Source organism: Lissotriton helveticus, chromosome 5_1 (genome assembly GCF_964261635.1).
Source record: "Lissotriton helveticus chromosome 5_1, aLisHel1.1, whole genome shotgun sequence".
Classification (NCBI taxonomy): domain Eukaryota; kingdom Metazoa; phylum Chordata; class Amphibia; order Caudata; family Salamandridae; genus Lissotriton; species Lissotriton helveticus.
In genome coordinates, this window is record NC_136065.1 from 1,478,797,521 (window position 1) to 1,478,818,523 (window position 21,003).

The following is a 21,003-nucleotide window of genomic DNA, read 5'->3' on the forward strand; positions in this document are numbered from 1 at the left end:
GCTCTTTATGGACAGAAATCAGGGCTGTTTTTGTAGCGGCTAATTGTTCCTCAACCTGAACGATTTTGTCATTGATAATCCCCATAGCACTTATCAGATAGTTTGTTATTGGGACCGTTTTGACCGCTAGCATCCCCTTGGCGGCGACCGGCAGCTTCCTTTTCCCCATATCGCCCACAACAGACTGAAGAACCGAAACACTTCCCAGATAGAAACATTTCTGAAAGTCTTACCGGGATATTATTGCATCAAGTTGCAGGACCAAAGGGGGTGGCCCTGCACAGCCACGTCCGGGCTTGAACGGGCGCAGATGGGCCCGCGCTTGGCCCGGGCTTTGCCCGTGCCGCGGGAGCCCTGTCGGTGCTTTTGTGCGCCAGCTGGCGCCCAGGTGGTGAGCGGCTCCTGCCGCGGTCTCACTGAGCCCCCTTGGGCTTGTAGGCTGAAAGCGATAGCGGTGTCCAGTAGCGGTGTCCGCGATGTAGACGGCTTCCTCGCAGTCACAGTGGCAGTGGCAATAAAGATTCAAGCACAGGGCGGCCCGCGCCGCGGGAGCCCTCTCGGTTCTTTTGTGCGGCAGCCGGCACCCAGGTGGTGCGCGGCTCCTGCCGCGGTCTCGCTGAGCCCCCTGGGGCTTGTAGGCTGAAGGCGGTAGTGGTGTCCGGTAGCGGTCTCCGCGATGTAGACTGCTCCTTTGCAGTCACAGTGGCAGTGACAATAAAGATTCAAGCACAAGGCGTCCCGCGCCGCGGGAGCCCTGTCTGTGCTTTTGTAGGCTTATGTCCTCCGACGTCCTGTGCGGTCAACTAGTTTCAGCCAAGCCTTTTCTTCTACTGGCTTTCGTCAGGACCTTATATGTGTAGTGTCAAGGTGCTATGTCTCCTCAGGATCAGGCTGATGATATAAGGGGTCCACTTCCAGATCGTTCCGAACTCAGAATACAAAAACACTGAGTTCAAGTCAGATCAGACAGGGGACAAGGACGGATGGGGACTGCAAGGACAAAGGATCTGTAATACAAAGCAGACACATGAACACACCACAGACAGGAATTAATTCTACTCTCATCAATTCTCGCTAACCCTGGTTACCTTAGATTCAGACCCAAACACCAAATGAAACCATAGCTTCTCGCCATCCGGCGGTAATCCAACCAGCCCTTGTATTGTCTCAAAACATAAGTCAAAAAACCAGAACTCTATGCCCTGGCGTGATAAGACTCAGTCCATAAGCATGTATTGATAATGTCTCGTAAATCCTACCCTACTGCGGTATTCCAGTAATAACCTGCCAAAATGTCTCACGGTTCCGTCTCCTGGTTTGGGAATATCCCCGCCTTGGCTTCCACGGTATTTACTCACCGCCGCCCTTGCTCAATTAGTCTCGCTCAGTGCTCCTCCTCACGGGGAATCAACACGCTGTTATTTCCATGCAGCGTTTATACACAATACCATAACTTAGTACAAAATCCAAACCCCCCCCTACCATCCGGAGAGGGATCTGCCAGTTCAAATAGTGCTTTAACCGGTGTGGGGGCTCATTGAGGAGCCGTTAGCGTCACGGTACTTCCTCCCAGCTGCTCCTAGACCGCTGCCAATTCCCACTGCAGTTTAATGAGAGTTAGAGCGGGCCCCGTTTCTACTCTCCCTACCGTGTCTCCGCCGCAGTCCTGAATCTGCCTTGCTCCGCTTCGGGTGATATCCCCACTCGAACGAAGGAAACGGCGAACGTCCGTTTTCCCCGTCTTCTCCAGCCGCGACACGTCCCCCTGGAGATTCCCGGAAATTGAATCAGAATTACGCACGCAAGGCCGTGCGCGTTATCTTCTTTTAAAAGCTCCTCCCCCCGCAGGCATTCTGGGACTTGTAGTCCCGACACCTAGGCAGTCGCTACTTCCTCAGTTCCTGACATGTAGGATGTTACAGGGGTTTGTATGAGTTTGTCAGTGCCCTGTGTGTAAAGCACACGCTACAGTGCTTATATGTGCAAGAGGTGTTCCTATTGAGTTGTACACCTGGTTTTGGCGAACAACTCAGCATGGAGCTCAGCCGGGGTCCAGGACCATGTGCACTTGCGCGATGTCGCTGGGCCCGCAATGAACCTGTTGTCTACAGGTTAATTGCGGGCCCAGCGATATCGCGCAAGTGCAAATGTTAATATGCCATGTCAGAGTGAAACATCAGGCAAGAAGGATAAGGACATGAAACTCAACGAACTAAATATAAATGCGCAAAGCACCCGCAGTGATACAGCAGAGTTTAAGAGTCATCACCCCTCCGTATCATATAGGAAGATTGCACTTGGTCTGTCCAGGCCAGAACAAGTAAATAATCAGAAAAACTGCGCACTTATTAAATGGTGACCTAAGGAATAAGTAACTTTGATGCTCAATTCTCTGAAAAATTTTCAGCCGTCAAGGGCAGACCATAAGGGATCCCATAGTTTGCCCCCCCTAGGCCACTCCCTATGTAATTGTCCTGAAAAATGTTCCAAAACCCCGTGACAACGTTACTGAAACATGAGATACACTAAAGAACCAGGTTGTACATTGGTTCTCTTGTAACACTCGTTGTAGTCCCGGGTTCTTATTTCAGGAAATAATCATGTTGAGAAGAGTGGGCTGGGTGGGCAATGGGGACTAGCAATGCGATGGGGATTGTATTGTAGTAAACATTCACCATACAAATGTGGTAGGCCCCCTATTAGAAGAGGCTTCAGCTAAACATTCCTGGCATTACCATGACTGTACGAGGGGATAACTGATTTACCCCTGGGATATTTTTATAGATATAGACTTGACCTATCTGCCCAATTGAGAAGATCACACTGTACCCCAGCAAATTTCAGGCCATCGTTTAAGTCTAATAGGTTTGCGCCCCTTGGAAGCTGCAGTGAGGTTGATTGACTGGGTTCAATAACAATTATATTGGACGATAGCTTACGCAACTCAATTCAAGCATATATACCTAGGACGGTAGTACCAAGCAAGATAGTGGAGAGGACAAAGGAAGCTAATCCTTGTATCCCCCAAAAAAGAATTGAAGTAAACCCTGTGGAAGACTCGCAATTGGATATTTACCGTGACCCCAGTAATACAAATAGCATGATGGGGGTTGCTTTATCAGAATGCTCACTGGATGGGCCACTACAGAGGATGACATGGAATATTGCAGGGGTTAAAAACAAATTACAAAACCCAGTATTGTTAACCCGTTGGCTGCTTCCGCTTTTTTGCGGCAGTGCGGCCGTTTTAAAAAAACGGGAGCGGGCGCGTCAGCCATTGGCCGGCGGCAGCACCAGCGAGGTAGTGCTGTCGTCGGCCAATGGCCGACGGCAGCCGCCAACGGGTTAAAGAGCGTACAGCATTGTTCACTAATCCTTTTACAGGTAACGTGGGCGACAGAACCTTTTTATATTGATGGCTTTCAAACCTTCTATTCCAATGCAATACCATCCTCGGCGGGCAGAGCGAGTTGGGGTTTGGCTGTATTAATTTACATATTAGCGCCCCTGGATCTAAAGAAGACTGGTACAAACTCATGGTATTTTCAGCTCTTAGCCTTTACTGTCAATGGGAGGCAGAATATTGTACTTATTCATTTTTATAACAACATATTTACTAACACAAGACATGAGATTATTGCCCAATTGAAGGGAGAATTGCATAGTTTTTTAAAGATCTGAGGGGAGGAAGCATCATAATCTGGGCAGGGGATTTTCATACAGAATTATACGGAGACACAGAAGGGGATAAATGTGGTCTAGAAGATGTACTCGGCGACCAAATGTCTCACTTTGCCCACAATTTATATGGCGTAGCAATAAATCACGCCGTGTTTAAATTTAATTTGGAAATTATGGAGCCAGGACCCCATAAGGGGGCACATATTAAACATACCTATGAGGGGGCAAGGTCGCTCTCATGCATAGATCACTTTTTAATATCTAGAAATTGTAGTAGCATGGCGAAAAAATGTTTTATATCACCTAGTTTACTAAGTGACCATCACCCAGTCTTGTTATTATTAGAATCTAAACTATTCTACAGGAAAAAGTCAACAGCACCCGTAATCAATATTAAAACCCCAGGTGAAAATGGGATCTCGCTAAAATTGGCTGGAATTGACCCTATGGTCTTTTGGGAGAAAATAATGCACGAGAACAAAAATCATATAATAAAACGTTTGAATAAACAATCCAGTAATGCAGATATCGTTTCAGCTTTACAAAATATCTCGGATGCTATCTCTAAGGAACTGAGAGTTAAAAATAATAAAATTAATAATGACTGTCCATGATGGTTTAACTATCACTGTTCCAGCCTAAACAGGGATCTGAGAGAAGAATTAAAAAGGAAACCAAGGAACGGAGGAAAAATTGCTTGCCTTCGGAAAAGCTATACATTAGCTCTAAAGCAGAGAAAAAGTGAAATAAGGGAGAACGCTTGGGATGACCTGGTTCAAGCAGTGGAGACAAAAAATGCCATTCTTTTTTGGAAAACTATCGACCAGCCTTTGTTTAAAGACGTTTCTTCAGCCAGGGTCGATACCGTAGTAACGCCAGCTGAATGGTTACTCCATTTTGAAAATATTTTTAATCCCGCACAATACATGTTGGAACCTAAAGAAACCGGACAACTTTTTTTAACAAATACCCCTAAGATAGCTAGAATCACTAAAGAAGAGATACAAATCGCTTTAAAAAGTAGTGCAAGCAGGAAAGCAGCAGGGCCGGATGGTGTTCCTATTGATGTTTTTAAGCACAATGAAGAATTCTGGACCCCTATTTTAGATACTTTTTTTAATGCTATCATTAATGGGGTGTTACCATCTTCCTGGGCTGAAAGCGCTATCGTCCCCATTTTTAAAAAAGGCTATAGAGGGTGTGCAAAATGTTACCGACCAATCTCCCTTCTGGATGCCACCTCTAAACTAATGGGTAGAGTCCTTCGGGCCAGATTGGAATGCTGGTTAGAAGAGAAAACCATCTTAACCGACGCCCATAATGGATTCAGAAGGGGGATTGGTATGGTGGAGCAATGCGTAAATTTAGAGTTGCTCATAGGGAAATACACACAGGCTAAAGATGGATCACTCCATCTCTGCTTTGTTGATTTGTTCAGTGCGTTTGATCTGGTAAACCATACCAAACTGTGGCAAACCTTAGCAGAGATGGGCGCACATGGTGACATAACACACTTTCTCTCACAGTTATACACCCAGCTAACTTCAAAAATACGCTATGGCCAGAAAGGAGAATGCACCACACACTTTAGGGTCACCAGAGGAATTAGATAAGGCTGTGTGCTTGCTCCCCTATTATTTTCCCTTTATATTAATGGTATTGATTCTCTTTTAAAGAGCTTGCTAGCTGATGCCCCTGTTATTGGTAAACGTGTCACCCCAGTTTTATTATATACAGATGATGCAGTCTTCATATCCAGGACTGCAAACGGCCTCCAACTCCTGATTGATAATTTTACAACCTACATGACTGAAAAGAACTTAAAAATAAATTTGAGTAAAACATTGGTTTTGACATGCAGGAAAACAAAAAAACCCGAAAAATAGAAATCACTATGTTTGGGGGGATCAAAATTGAAAGAACATCTACTTTTTCGTATATGTGGTTCATTTTTAATGGCAAGGGTCCATGGGCTGAACATGTAAATCATTGTAAACTTAAGTTCCTGAGATCCAGTGAAGCGATTCTTAGATTTTCTGAGAAAATAGGGAATAAGCCCATAAGCGAAATATTAAAACTATATAGGAGCAAATGCATTACAGGGGTATGTTATGGAGGCGCATTATGGGGTATGGCAGATACTTCCCCATTACAATTTTTCAAGAATAAATTCCTGAGACAGGTTTTATCTGTGCCCAATTCGAAATCGACCTATATAGTCCATAAGGAGCTAGATACACCGTATATAAGCGATTTGATTGGTGTAGCGGCCCTCGTATTGTGGCATTGAATCTTCACTAAAGAAGATGCTCATTTCACCAAAGAAATAATTCTAGATTGCCTCTCATTAGATCACTACAGGAACATACCTTGGCTGCATTACATTTGTAGCCTTATGGCTGAGTGCAGTATGGTAACCCACTTTAAAGACCCAGTGAGTATACAGATTTATGGTAAGATTGAGCTCAAGAGGAGATTCCTGATATGCAGAGAAACTAAGAGGTTAACCGAACTTAGTACAAAATCAGGTATTAAATCATAATGCGAAGGACCATTTCTCTTCGGCATACAACCATATCTCATTTTTACAAGAAATGTACAGCATAGATTCTATCTGACGCGATTAAGGTTGGGTACATTCCACTTTCAAGTAGCATTCCCAGAGATGGGAAAGTGGAGACGAGATTTACCTAAGTGCCCATGTGATGGTTCAAGCCCTCAGAGCACTTTGCACTTTATACTTTTCTGTCACTTTTACAGGGACATCAGAAAATCGATTTTAAGACCCCTTTTTATATCAAATAAATTGTATTTGTATAAGTCTGCCTTTTATCATGTTAGTAAATTGGAAAACCCATTGATATGCAATGCAGTGATCCTTTTTATCCCGATGGCAATTAAACGGAGAAAGGAACTTACTCACTTAGAATTGCTAAATTATTAACTTGACTAGTGGGAACTTTCCACACAATTTGGTCTGTTACATATTTTCGATCCAATGTTATTATTAAGAGTGTCCAGTCACTTCTTGATTTTTTAGACCTGAATGTATTTTATTGAGTTTAGTGAAGCTTTATATAATTTATTTTTGTAAATGTTTTGAAAATGTTAAGGATACCGTCGCGTACACTTATGATGAAATATGCTCTCGTGTAAATCTGTCACGTTTGTATTCTCCGGAAATAATTATGATGGTTGCTTTTTATTTTTTATATATGTAGTATGCTTTCATGGTTATATACTTACATACCGAATAAAGCTTGTTTGATTTGACATTTTAAACAGAAAAACTCACCACCTTATTTTAAGTTGTGAACATTAAGGAGACATTCCTACATTTTTAGGGCTCGTCCTTTCCTATTACGCAGTAATAGGAAACGAGCCATAATGCAGTCAAACCATTTCTTAGTTCAGAGGATTTTGGGAAGTGCACGCCGCCTCGTGCACGAGCTTGCCTGAGCCTTCTGCCCATCAGCCTGCCAGTTCTCCTCCCCTAATTATTCACTTCACTTGTGACTCCCCACATCAAAGCCTCAGCCTCCCTCCCTTGCCATTTGCTTCCTAACCAGCCTGCCTCGAGAGCCACTTTCACGGCCGTGCAACTTCCCCCGTACTTTCACTTTCACGGCCGGGTCTCGCATTTCTCCTCCCCCCCGCTTTATTTTCTTTCTCCAATCTCCCTTTTTAGGTCTCGCCTGTCGATGCGCATGCGCATCGAGCTTGCGAGACTATGGGGGCTTAAACCCTCTTTAACCAACTTGCAAGGAATTGTGGCGATTCCTTGCAGTGCCCGTGAAATTTAAGCTCAATGCGCATGCGCATTGAGCTTAAAAGCGCGTGCACATGCCCCCAGCCGCCTGCCTTGCCCACTCTCTCTCTCACAGCCTCCCCCAGCTCCGCCCCCTCACTTCTTGATTGCACGGCCGCTAGGCCGTGCCTCCCCTACTCTCCTCCCCCCTCGTCGTCCTACTCTCCTCCCCTGCCTGCCGTGTCGCACCTCTCCCCTCTCCCCGCTCCGCCCCCTCCCCTGCCCGCCGTGTCGCAGAACACAGAAGCTTGTTTCCACTGGGGACTTGCTGCCGATGCACCAAAGCTGGCCTGCTACACTCAGGGCCACACCTGGAGGCCCCGGCCTCCCTTGCCAAAGCATCCCTCTAGGATGCCCGGATCCAAAATGCCTGCGTGGTGCTGCCGATTACGCTGCCGGCATTCACCATCACAGGCATGTGGATAGTGTAAGTGCGTCTCCTTGTACCAAAACGTGCATGCTCTCTGACAATGTGTACAGACAGTGTAATTGTGATGTGTATATCTTCATTTGTAGGCGCCAACTGTTTCCCCATCCTGGAAATGGCTGGTTGTGTACCATCCCTGGAAAGAATTCAGCATGTTTCTTATTTATTCATTGACCGTTCATATAGGTCGAACCCGTACATTCCGCACTTTCGGTAAAGAAGGCAATAACACGTTTCCCATCTTTAATAACCACCAGCAAGGAACAAATGCGTAACACCACCCACACCACAGCTTTTTTCCAATCGAAAAATGTAATAGCATTTCAACAACTTTTCAATAAATTGTGCTCTCCTCCCCCCTCCTCCTCATACTCTCCTGCCCTGCCTGCCGTGTCGCACCTCTCCCCGCTCCGCCCCCTCCCCTGCCCGCCGTGTCGCATTTCTCCTCCCCTTCTCAGCCTTCCCTCCGTCTTATTTTTTTTTTTTACCCGCTCCGCCCCCTCCCCTGCCCGCCGTGTCGCATTTCTCCTCCCCCCTCCCCTTCTCTCTCTTCCCTTTTAAACTTGTTTGATGAAGTTGGCAGGTCTTCTTTTACACTTCTTGCACTTCTGCACGGTCAGCTCAGCTCTGCTCTTTTAGTAGCCACAGTCCATGCTCACCACAAGTGGGCTGCTCCTCCTATCGGCTACCACCCGCCCACTTGCTCGCCCGCCTGCCTCCCGGCAACAGCTCTAGCGCCTCTGCTTTGACTCTGTTTTGGGATCGGGGATCACACCAAGAGCTAACGGATTGGGCTTCTTAGGCGCTTTCTTTGCCGTTCTCGGCGGTCCTCTTGACGAGGCACAGCGCGGATCAACTAATTTCAAGGAGCAGGTCGCTTGCCTATCCGTTGCTTCTACCTCCAATCCCAGCGTACTCGCAATATGTCACTTTTGGTGCCCAAAGTCTTTAGTAGGAAATATCAACACGTCTACATGTTTACAAAATGTATTTTCAGCTCAGCTCTGCTCTGCTCTTTTAGTAGCCACAGTCCACGACAGTTCATGCTCACCACAAGTGGGCTGCTCCTCCTATCGGCTACCACCCGCCCACTTGCTCGCCTGCCTGCCTCCCGGCAACAGCTCTAGCGCCTCTGCTTTGACTCTGTTTTGAGATCGGGGATCACACCAAGAGCTAACGGATTGGGCTTCTTAGGCGCTTTCTTTGCCGTTCTCGGCGGTCCTCTTGACGAGGCACAGCGCGGATCAACTAATCTCAAGGAGCAGGTCGCTTGCCTATCCGTTGCTTCTACCTCCAATCCCAGCGTACTCGCAATATGTCACTTTTGGTGCCCAAAGTCTTTAGTAGGAACTACTCTTAGGCAAGAAGTACAGTAAAAACAGTTCGCTTTACGTACAGTGGTTCCAATATAAATACGTCTACATGTTTACAAAATGTAACCATTGTGACCATTTACAATTCGACAAGAATGTTTCTTGATTACATGAAAAACAAAGGATGCACGATTGGAGACGGTTTTCAAAATAAAATGTACCCAAACAAAATGTGTACCTTGAAAAAAAGAAGTAAGAAAATTACAGGATGTTTTCTCGTAATTATTGCGCAATTCTTAAAGTATAATTTTAATAACCATTTCTCTAAGGCATCAGTTATTAAAAACATGTTCAATACATGCCATTAATTACAAAAAAAAATGATAACTAAAATTCAGTGTTAAACTATTATTGGTCACATGCAGATATAGATATGGGCAATATTCTTAAAGATATATGTACGAAAAAGATGCCTTCCCACTAGACGGAAGCATTTTTCCTGTATATTACATCTGAATCCACGGTGTGTAAATGGAAATATCACACTCGACATTTAATGTTTTTTTTTAAATATGTTCCAATAATTTATACACAGATAGGTCAGAGCACACTAAGTTAAAGAACATTGCTTGACATGTTTGCCATGAGTTGTGCAAAAAATGTGACCCTAAACAAAGTGCAAAGCTAATCCATCAGGTAACGCCACTCACACACGCAACGCCACTCACACACGCAACGCCACTCACACACGCCACTCATCCACGCAACGCCACTCATCCACGCAACGCCACTCATCCACGCAACGCCACTCATCCACGCAACGCCACTCATCCATTTGCAAAACGAAAAAGGTCAAACTCTTCTATTGCGAGACCTATTGCATTTTCAATGCTTGTTGTCTAATTGCTCACAACCTAGCTCAGCCACTTAAATCCCAGGCTGTGGTTTTACCCTGGCCACATTCGGTACTTTTAACTGGCCTGTCGGGCTTTACGGTGGTATCGTCAAACAGCACTTTCTTGCGGTGGCTCAGGGGAGACAGATATACATGTTGCTTAATCAGCTATAACGTGCCAGTGATCTGTGGTAGGGCCTGCCTGGACTCTCTGCCTACATCACGTCTGTCGCTCTATTTCCGTGACATTGTTTGCCTTCTCATTGGGCTCAGTGCAGCACGTTATTATCTTTCTCCCAGTGGTATTTACAGTAGATGACCTGCCTTTAACAGCACTGACAATAATCGCATGTAAATAAGCTGCAGCTATGAGAAGGCTGAGCGTGCTCTGGGTAGAGTAGCGCCTCGTCTGCCTCTAAGCGCTGACAGTGCTTCTCTGCGCTATTATGAAAAGAGGAACTTGCTGCATGCTCCTTTTCATTAATTGGATCTGAGAGTTTCTCCTTACTCTGCCGAGTGAGGGGCGAGAATGGATTTCACCCACTAATCAGGCTCCCGAAATGCTTCTAATCGGTAAGAAAGGCGCACGCGGATTTTCATTTGAAGTTGGAGCTCACTCTACCCCCATTGCCATGTACAGCTCTTTGAACCCCTCTGGCAAAGCGCTTTATAATAACATTACTATCATTATGTTTTCGCTTTCTGAACAAGTTAAATATACGTTGCGGATTCGGTATAAATTGCCCCATGGTGTAAGGTGAATTGTATCAGGGTTGGACGATAATTATTGGTTGAAATCTCATGCCAACAAAGAGTTAACAAAAAAAGAATACATTGCCTTAAATCAGTGTCCTCAAGGTTAAGATCTTAGCCACGGAAAATGTCACCGTCTGTATTTATCTAGCGATTTGATGTTAGTGTTGCCATGCCATTGGACTACTATATTTTCTTTCAACACACTTACTTATTTTCGCTGCGGTTATTAATAATGCCATATTTGTTTTTTATTATTGTTTCTATGAATATTACAATTAATAACAAAATGCGTGACCATTGCAGCACGTTGCACATGATGCTTAAAGAGGGCGCAAACGCATTTGCCATCCCCTAGTACGGGTCTCACCACCTATACTTTTTCAGTGGGGTCCGACTGCTCCCGACTTTCATGTAGCCACATAACAGAAGCAGCACTAATCTGGACTTGCGTGCTCTGTGGTCCAAGCGGAGGGGGAAAACGCCTAGTAGACCGGGGGAGGGACGTTTAGTATTTCAACATCCATTCATCTTCACCACAGCCCATAACCAACCGGCACCAACCCTGTGCCCTCGGCCCAGACTGCGCGCACTGCCAACCTTCCGAGACAGCTGGCTGGCTCTAGCAAATGTATGTATGCGCCGTCTCCACAGAGCACGTGCATCGTCCCAGAGTGAGTACACTCTTCAGGAAGAGTTTGCACCCTCCTCACACCGACTGTGCACTTTCTGCCGCATGAGCATCCTCCCAATAATGAATGCGCCCTCTCAAGTTCGCTTGAGCAGTCAGTCTGCTGAACATGGAAACCCTAAAGTCAGCCAGTGTCACCTACTTTTCAAAAGCTTTAAGAACGTCTAGTGTAGAAAAAGACTGCTCCAGATTTCATCTGTTTTAGAATGATGAAATCCCAAGTAGGCCCTGCCGCAATCGGAACCTGTTTTCTTCCTTCAGACTGTCTACAGATCTTTGCAGCAGCCAGGGATTAATACTGCTTGCGTGGTTATTTAAAAGGGCGTTAGCCTTGCAAGCAAGCACTTGAAAGAGCAAACATATAAAACCATTCAAACCAAGATCAAGGCACAGTAACTGCGGGTGAAAAGGCACCCCCTGCTGGTGATGGAGCATTATCGACAGGAGTCCTCGGGCACAGAAATAGCTTTCTGCACTATTTTAAACTACACTTCCTCAGATCCAGGCACAGAAGCCCTTTAGTGGTTTTTCAGACACCACTATCAGAAGAACACGCTCCACTTGTGAACAGCATCCTGGCTTGTATTTTCTGTCATGGATCCGTAGGCAATAGAAAGCTGCACTTTCAATTCTCCCTACCCACTAAAACAGAGTTTACACGCACTACATGCTTGGTAGCCAGTTTCGGGGATCCCTGTTTGTGGGCTACGCTTTGCTCATGTTCTTTAAAAAATGACTCTTCGACCTGCTACTGCGTTTGGAAGGGGAACTGTGGAACCCTTTTTGAGGAGAACGCATCATACATTCTATTAGAAAAAAAACAAATAATCAGTCAGTCAAACTTCCCCTATCGGTATCTCAGGCATAAGTTAGGCAATTTGTTAGACACATGCAACTTCTGGGCTCACTCCTGCATATAAGGTCAATTAATTCATTTTACTTTTAGGTATTTGAATTAGTACATACCTGTCTCAAGAGGCAGCAGAGAGGCTGTCAGAGAATAATCTTACTGCATAAACATCACAAATCTAAGGTGCGCTAAACGGAACATGGGGGCAGATTTACAAGCCCCTTGCGCCACTTTTCCATCACTTTTCCCATGTTAAAAGTGACGCAGAAGTAGCGCTAGGGGCTTGTAAATAAGCCCCATGGTATTTATAGATCTTGTAAAAGTGTTTTCAGAAACTCAGATAAATTGTATTTTGCTATTTAGGCACTCCCTTTCGCTTAGGAACGAGGCGATTTTTAAACCTTTAGTTGTAATCGGGGCCTTCCTTGTGCCTACCTTATCAACCATAAAATTAATGCTGTAATGCTTATTTGTATGCCCATTATGCTGCAATAATCTACTAGTTATCCGTTTCTTAGCATTTTAAATGTAGCTTTTCTGTGGTGAGCCCTATAGTTTGCATTGTTAATAGCATTTTGACTATAAAGTTGCCTCACCCTTCAGCTTTCGCTCTTTTTAAATACATCGAGACAGTCAACGTGGCGCGTCCAGCTAGCGCCATATTGGTGATTTATTTCCCTTTACTAGTGCTTCAGTAACATTTGTATATAAAGTTGCCTTTAACCCTTTTGCTCTATATGTTAGGAGCATGTTGTGCTAAATTGCTAGCACAGCATGCGTCTGGTATTAAAAAACACATGTGCGTAATGTGCACGCAGTTCATTTGCCGTTATCACACCATATTAAAAAACACATGTGCGTAATGTGCACGCAGTTCATTTGCCGTTATCACACCATATTAAAAAACACGTGTGTAATGTGCACACAGTTCATTTGCCGTTACTAGTGCATTATAAAACTATGAAAATAAATGCCGTACTGCTTATTTGTATACCCAATATGACGCAATGATATACTAATCCAGCCCTGACGCTGAGCCACATTTCAAATTTGTTACCTTCGTGGTAACACGTCACGCACAATAATAGTTAGCCTGCGCCTATTGCTATAGAAGAAGTGCTTTTATGGCTCCACACCACCGCTCAACTCCACACCAACGCTCAACTCCTCACCACCGCTCAACTCCTCACCACCGCTCAACTCCTCACCACCGCTCAACTCCTCACCACCGCTCAACTCCTCACCACCGCTCAACTCCACACCACCGCTCAACTCCACACCACCGCTCAACTCCACACAACCGCTCCATCCATCCATCCCCCCTCCATCAATCCATCCCCGCACTCCATCCATCCATCCCCGCTCTACACTCCATCCCTCCCCGCCCCACACTCCATCCCTCCCCGCCCCACACTCCATCCCTCCCCCGCCCCACACTCCATACCTCCCCCGCCCCAAACTCCATACCTCCCCCGCCCCAAACTCCATACCTCCCCCGCCCCAAACTCCATACCTCCCCCGCCCCACACTCCATTCCTCCCCCGCCCCACACTCCATTCCTCCCCCGCCCCACACTCCATTCCTCCCCCGCCCCACACTCCATTCCTCCCCCGCCCCACACTCCATACCTCCCCTGCCCCAAACTCCATACCTCCCCCGCCACAAACTCCATACCTCCCCGCCCCACACTCCATACCTCCCCGCCCCACACTCCATTCCTCCCCCACCCCACACTCCATCCCTCGCCCACACGAAATCCCTCGCCCACACGAAATCCCTCGCCCACACTCCATCCCTCGCCCACACTCCATCCCTCGCCCACACTCCATCCCTCGCCCACACTCCATCCCTCGCCCACACTCCATCCCTCGCCCTCTTGCCCTGCCTCTATCTATCTTTCGCCCTCCCTCTATCTATCTTTCGCCCTCCCTCTATCTATCTATCTTTCGCCCTCCCTCTATCTATCTTTCGCCCTCCCTCTACCTATCTTTCGCCCTCCCTCTATCTATCTATCTATCTATCGCCCTCACTATCCATCGCATCACCACAGCATCACTCAGGGGCACCACAATATCACTCTGCGCTACCAGAGCATCCCTGAACGCCACAGCATCACTCAGAGCCACCACAGCATCAATCTGTGCAACGATTCAACAACAACTGATTCAAATATGTTCTCTCAATGTTTCAAACTTTATTACAAATGTCACAAACATTTTTTAATATTTCACTTCTGTTCTTGTATTTATTTGCAAAAGTTTAAGCTATTGCCATTATAAATTACAATAACTTCTATTTAAGTATTAAATATTGAAAAAAATACAACCCATTGTTATTTTTAATATTAATACATCTAAGTCATGTAAATACAACACATAGTGCATTACAAATGCTATAGGTGTCACGTTTGCAAAAGTTAACACTATTGGCATTGTAAATCACAAAGTTATTAATTTAGCTATTTTCAAAACAAAAACATAAATAAAAAATTTGTCATTTACAATACTAATACCTCTAACTTTACTAATGCGAGCCCTATTGCATTGCAAATGCTTGTTTTGTATGCTGTTAACAGATTCTCAACAGTCTCCTCCTTAATCCTTGAAGGGATCCGCTTGCATTTCACCTGTAAAAAATGTGCTTAAGCAGACTTAAAAAAAAGAAGCCTGGAGCATTGTATGCACTGCACACAACAGCAAACACGTAAGATAGCTCCACTAAGGGCCTCTCTTAACTCTGCTGCAAGGGTCATCATAGGATCTAAAAGAAACAACCACATCACTCCCGATCTAAAATCCCTAAACTGGCTCCCGTATGAAGCAAGAATGCATCTAAAAATATCCTCCATGACGCATATAGCCCTACACTTCAACACCCCGATTTACCTCGGACGAAAACTAGAGCTTTTTTGTGGCTGCAGTTCCTCTAGAAGTATCAACACCACACTGTTAAAACCATAGAAATCATATAAAAAGAAAACTTACAACCGAGCCTTCTCTGGTATCGCCCTGAGAATTTAGATCCTTCTGATATCAGACTGAACCCAATGGCATCATTCAAAAAGGAAGTTAAAGTGCTATTGATGAACAGATGTATGCCCTGGAAACTCTACTATCTGGGCCCGATATGACACTTTGTCTTCACCCTTGTTTATTACTCGAATGTTATGATTATGTTTTTGATTTATTGGTTTACAGTTACCACACCCAGAATCTTTTGGGGTCACTTTGTTGTTTGCTCTACATGCTTCTTTCCTGATCAGTTGTAAAGTGCTCTGAAAACCCAGGGGTCATGTTTGCGGTATACAAAACTTTTTAAATAAATAAAGATGCTTCATATTATAAATTAGGATTAAAAAAACCCAAGTATTATTAAAGTCAATCATACCTTTTTCACCTATTGGCTTTGCCAGTGCTTGTTGCTGATGTACAGCATAGCCAAAAACAACCAAAAAGGGCCCAATGACGCAAACATTCACATATACGCTGCTGTGGCTTCCCATATTTGCACACATGCATGATTGTTCCTGCATGCATCACCAGGCATGCGCTTACAGATTGACGCAGGTGCTTTTTTTATTCTTTTTCTTTTTTTTTACCGTCTCAATTTAGTGGGCAACACCTGGCAAGGCAAATTTGAAAAAATGCATTTTTACTTGCTTGCAAGCATTTTTTTTAATTGCATAACAGAGCGGCAAGGCAGCAAATGGTACCTGCTATGCACTCCAGAAATATATAACTTTAAAAATTGAAAATATTTGCGCCAAAACAGAGAGCTGGTGGGGAGCACTTGAAGAGAAATAAGCATGGGGTAGAAGCAGAGAGCAAAGTGGACTTGGAGCAATGCAGGAGGAGCATGATATGGAGGACGTATGCAGGGCCGGCGCTAGGCATGGGCAGAGTGGGCGGCTGCCCAGGGCCTCGCGGCTGTCTAACTGTGATGGGGCCCCCTACCGAGCCCATCAACCTTTTGAAACTGTGCCATTGTAAGAGTGACAGGGGTGGAGCCGCCTCCCTTGGCGTTTGCAGCCATGGTATAGTGTGCGAGGCCAACGGCGGGGCCCCCCTCACCTCGCCATGGAATGAAAAAGCAATATGACACCCCATCCTTTCAGATGCTGCAGAGTGGACAAGGCGGGTTTGTGTTTGTGGCCGTGATCAGCCTAATCACTGCATCTCCATAACAGCAGTTAGGCAGCTATTTGAACTGTGAGGTGTGAAGTGAGCCCTGCCCCTGCATGAATGAAACGCAGAGCATCCTGCAGGGCTCACAACACAAAAACACAGAGTGATCTTGCATCACAAAAGGCGCTGTTTCTTCCATGGAAGGGAGAAGACAGAAAATGGATAAAGGGCTTATTATTCTTTTCTCTTTTTTGCAACTGGGTTTTTTTCTCAAACAAGCATGTTCATACAAAACAAACATAAAAGGAGTTAAACATAAATAATAAACCCCAGTTATAAGCGCTTGGTGTTTTTTATTTTCATGTAATTGACATGAATTGAAGGAAGAATGAGCAATTTGGTCCTTAAAAGTTTAGTGGAGATGCTAACATTCAGTTAGGGGGAGGGATTGGGGGTGATCCCACACTCATCCTTATCACCCCAAGGGGAGTGCAATGAACCCTCCAAGATACACCCAAGCAATATAACCCCTCAAGCCAGTCACCATTCATTGCTTTACGCATCTGAAAAGTAACACAAGAGCAGTTGTGTAACACAAAATTATGGGCTCCCCGTTCTGCAGAATGTGATAATGGGCCCCAGAGTCTCCCACATCTCACAGATATTCATTGGCCCTAGGCTGAATGGGAGCCCCCTGGTGAGATGGGGCCCTCAGAATTGTTGTGGGCCCATCTGTGCTGCAGGGGCCTCTATTGCGTCCTGGCACAAGAGGTGAAGCAAGGTAAGAGGCCGGAGAGAAGAGTGGTGAATAGCAAGGCATGTAGGGGAGAGGTGGAAGCTTGAGAGGCAGAAACAGCGAATGGAGGGTAGAAGTGAGAGAGAGATAAAACATGAAGGGGGAGATTTTCAAACCTTTTGCGCTGGTTTTGCATCACAAGAGTGACGCTAACCAGCGCAATTTTTTTTTGCTCTTTCCAGCGAAAACTTGTTTTGCGCTGGAAAGCACCCTTCAAGTAGTGCAAAGCAACGCAAAGCACTGCTTTGCGTTACTTTGCGCCGAGGGAGTGGTACATGGGCGTTCCCATGTAACCACACATACCCTTTGACGCAAAACCATATTTACAAAGATTTTTGAAGATGGTTTTGCGACAAAAGTTAACGCCCCTTCAAAGGAGGCGCTAACAAGAGAAATGCTTATATTTCTCCATGCTTTTACGACTTTGCATGCGCGCTACACTGCGCAGCACGTGTATGCAAAGTGAGAAAAGCTTTGTATCGTACCCAGCATAGTATTTTGCACAAGAAGGGTACCCTTCTGTACAAAACCTATGCTACACTCATGCACACACCCTAGCGCTTCAGCGCTAAGGGGTGTGCATGGCGCACAGTACTAAAAGCAGTGACGGTGCAAATTAAATGCATCTGAGAGAGAGTGTAGTTATGGAGACTTGAGGGGCACTGTTAATGGGTGGTAGTGATGGAATCCGTGGCAGAGCAAGTCATTGCGGGCACCAACATTGTCGCACAGGGCTCCACCAGCGCTAAAGCTGGCCACTTCTACTTCCTACAGTTCTACCACCAAATCAAAAACGTTGATTTGACGACCCCTTGAATCTGTAGCATACCTTCAAGTCAATGTACGATTTAGCAGTGGTCTAGGTTGTTCTAAGTCTTTTTTCGTTTATGTGCAATCTTTATTTGTTTGCAATGGTGTCTTGAAATTTTGTACTATATGTGTTGTGTTTTTGCACTTAACATAATTCTGGCGGGTAAAGAGCACACACTCAAAAAAGATTGTCCTACGTTTCTTAGCATGGGAGTGTGGGATTCTGGTGAGAGGACTTACGTTAAAACAAATTACGAAGTATTAATGTCATCCTAAGGTAGCACAATAATGGCACAGAAAGATAAGGGAGCCTTTTGAAATGTGCAATTATATCCATGGTGTGAGAGGTTTTTTTCTTGTGTAATTTTATATTTTGAATAATCCCGCCCCTCATTACCTCAACAGGATCTCTCCCCTTTATGAGGCAGAACTGGAAAGTGTATCATGCACTCATCTGGAAACAATCAGTTAACGTAAGTAATATACATCTTTATGAGACCTGTAAATAATATACATCTTTATGAGACCTGCACCTATCTTTTCTATCTAATGAGACAAATGTAATCCATTTAACAGTTTTAAAACATATGGACTTATTTCATTTGTATATTTAGCTTTTTGTCCATGTTACTGATATCCACGTTAGGTCTCTTCAGTGATGCCATATAAGATCAACAGTCCTGCGATGTCACTTTCTGAGATGTCACTTCTTGTGATGTTACCAAGGGCGGGACCTCCACTAGGGCGGAGGAGTGTCGCCCCACTACTTTCTCGCAAAAGCAGAAACACAAAATGCTAAAATGACCGTTTTATGTTTCTACTTCTAGCACTGCGAGAAAGCATAAGTGTTTGGTTGGGGGCGCGTGGGTCTGCGTTAGGGTAGGGGAGGAGTGCCTTTCCAACTGCTAAGGGCGCTGACTGTTCGACCTAACCAGTCATGCACACTCTGGCCTTTCTCTATGTAGGCTGCAATGCCATTAGAGGGGAGGGAGGCTGCCTGCTTCCTGTTCCCCACCTCCCGAACTCCCGCGAGACCCTCCACACGCGAGTCATGCCGGCTGCGACTGGAAGTTACATGCAAATTAGAGGGGCCTCACATCTTCCCTTTCGCCCGGGGCCCCAGGAGTTCTAGGACCGGCCCTGGACGTATGGAGGGGAAAAAAAAGTCGGGGGGGAGGACAGCCGACCTGGGGGTCTGGGGAGGAGGGAGCAACGCAGTGAGCAGATATTTGATGGGAGAGCAAAACATGAGTAGGATTGGTTTCAAGCCGACTTCAAAAAGGTCGGACTGAAATCTTCTTTACTCGGTTTAAACTGCAAACCACCAATTTCCCCACTAGATGGCAACATTGTCATATCTATCTTTCCAGTATTTCCTTTATTTACCCATTACTTAAATTACGTTTTTCTCGTGGTCCCAAGTTGTTTTTCGCTGAAGGGCAGGGTAGTGCACAAGCTACGGACTGTTTAGCTACTGTAATGAATCATGCCGGTTTAGGGCCCTTTGGTCATTAGCACCCCTGAAGGCGTGCACCAAAAGCGGCATTTAGCCCCGCTGAAGGTGTGCACCAAAAGCTGTACATTTTCCCAGCTGCGCCTGTTCCCTTCCATGTGTCCAATTATAATCAACAAGATCAGATATACAAATCCAGGCATGTTCGCCCAATCATGTTTTGCTGTTCCACCTACCTGTCTTCTACCCTCAAAAAGAGAAGATAGAAAAATTGATACTTTTCCTTCTCTCCACCTTACGTCACCAAAGATGTTTTGTGATTCACGGTGACCCTTGAGGAAGCTTATTAAAAAAAAAAAAAACTACTACTTGCAATTGATGGGCTGCTACAATAAAAATATGGTCTATGAATCTATTTTGAGAGGCAATGAAAAATCACTGCTTCTGGCAGATCTTTGAAACCAACAAAACGTATAAACCCTGATAACTACTAATTTTCAGAAAGTTAATAAACAGTGGGAAATGCCCACTGTACTCTAAATAAAAAAGTAAACACTGAAAACAAGACAGCCAAAACTTGAAGACAGAATAAGAACACATGCACTCTCAACTAATGCTTTATGGAAAAAGACGTTCACTGCATGAGGACTGTGGAAAGAAACAAGTCATCCAATCAATAAGGATGTTAAAGAGGCTATGCTCCAGTGGAGAGACAAGTGCATGAAGGGGAAAGAAAACTATTGATCAAGCACATAGCAAATATGTGACAAGAGGGCCAACCTATGTTAAGCAATGGGCTGGCTCCAAGACCACTGTATGTCTGATGGTACATGGGTGTGGAACTCTCAATGCCTGATGCCGAGTACAAGGTCAAGGACAGCACGTTTTCACGTTTAATTTGCCATCTCAATAAGTGGGTCCACATCTCCTGCTACACAACTCCTTAGGCTGCCACCTTACAGTAGCACAGCATCGGTTTGTGACGGATTGAATAATTCATGCAAAACCTTCACTGGTTCTAGTATACAAATATGAACATATGTTTACAAAATGTAACAATTTAAGGTTTCAAGGATGTTCCTTTGGTTATATGTAAATACAAGCATAAACATGAAAGCAAGATCGGTCTGGATACAATACCCCCTAGCAAACTCAAGAATATCATTTACACATCAACAAATATACATGCATACATATGTTCATGTGAAACAGCAGCGATTGCAATATCATTTTCCCTACACCCCCTATTTTCAACTATTTTCAAATCTTGGAAAAACTTTACTCCTGCCCTTGTCAGGTGTAAATTTGCATCATTTTACAATCTGGGACAATATTGGACATGAGCTGGTTAAAACAATTAAACATGTTAGTTTGCAGGTGTGCAGAAACATACAGGACATTC

General features: G+C 44.9%; 1 protein-coding gene and 1 long non-coding RNA gene across 4 annotated transcripts in view; one reads left to right on the forward strand and one right to left on the reverse strand.

Moving 5' to 3' along the window:
• The window catches only part of ST7L (suppression of tumorigenicity 7 like), a 1,501,068-nt gene that overhangs the window by 1,466,295 nt on the left and 13,770 nt on the right, over positions 1-21,003 (reverse strand). The window lies entirely within an intron of this gene.
• LOC144755490 (uncharacterized) overlaps positions 1-21,003 on the forward strand; it is a 35,495-nt gene that overhangs the window by 4,315 nt on the left and 10,177 nt on the right. Inside the window, exon 2 of the long non-coding RNA XR_013594903.1 lies at positions 18,554-18,621. This is a non-coding gene — a long non-coding RNA (uncharacterized LOC144755490). The remainder of the gene's footprint in view (positions 1-18,553; positions 18,622-21,003) is intronic.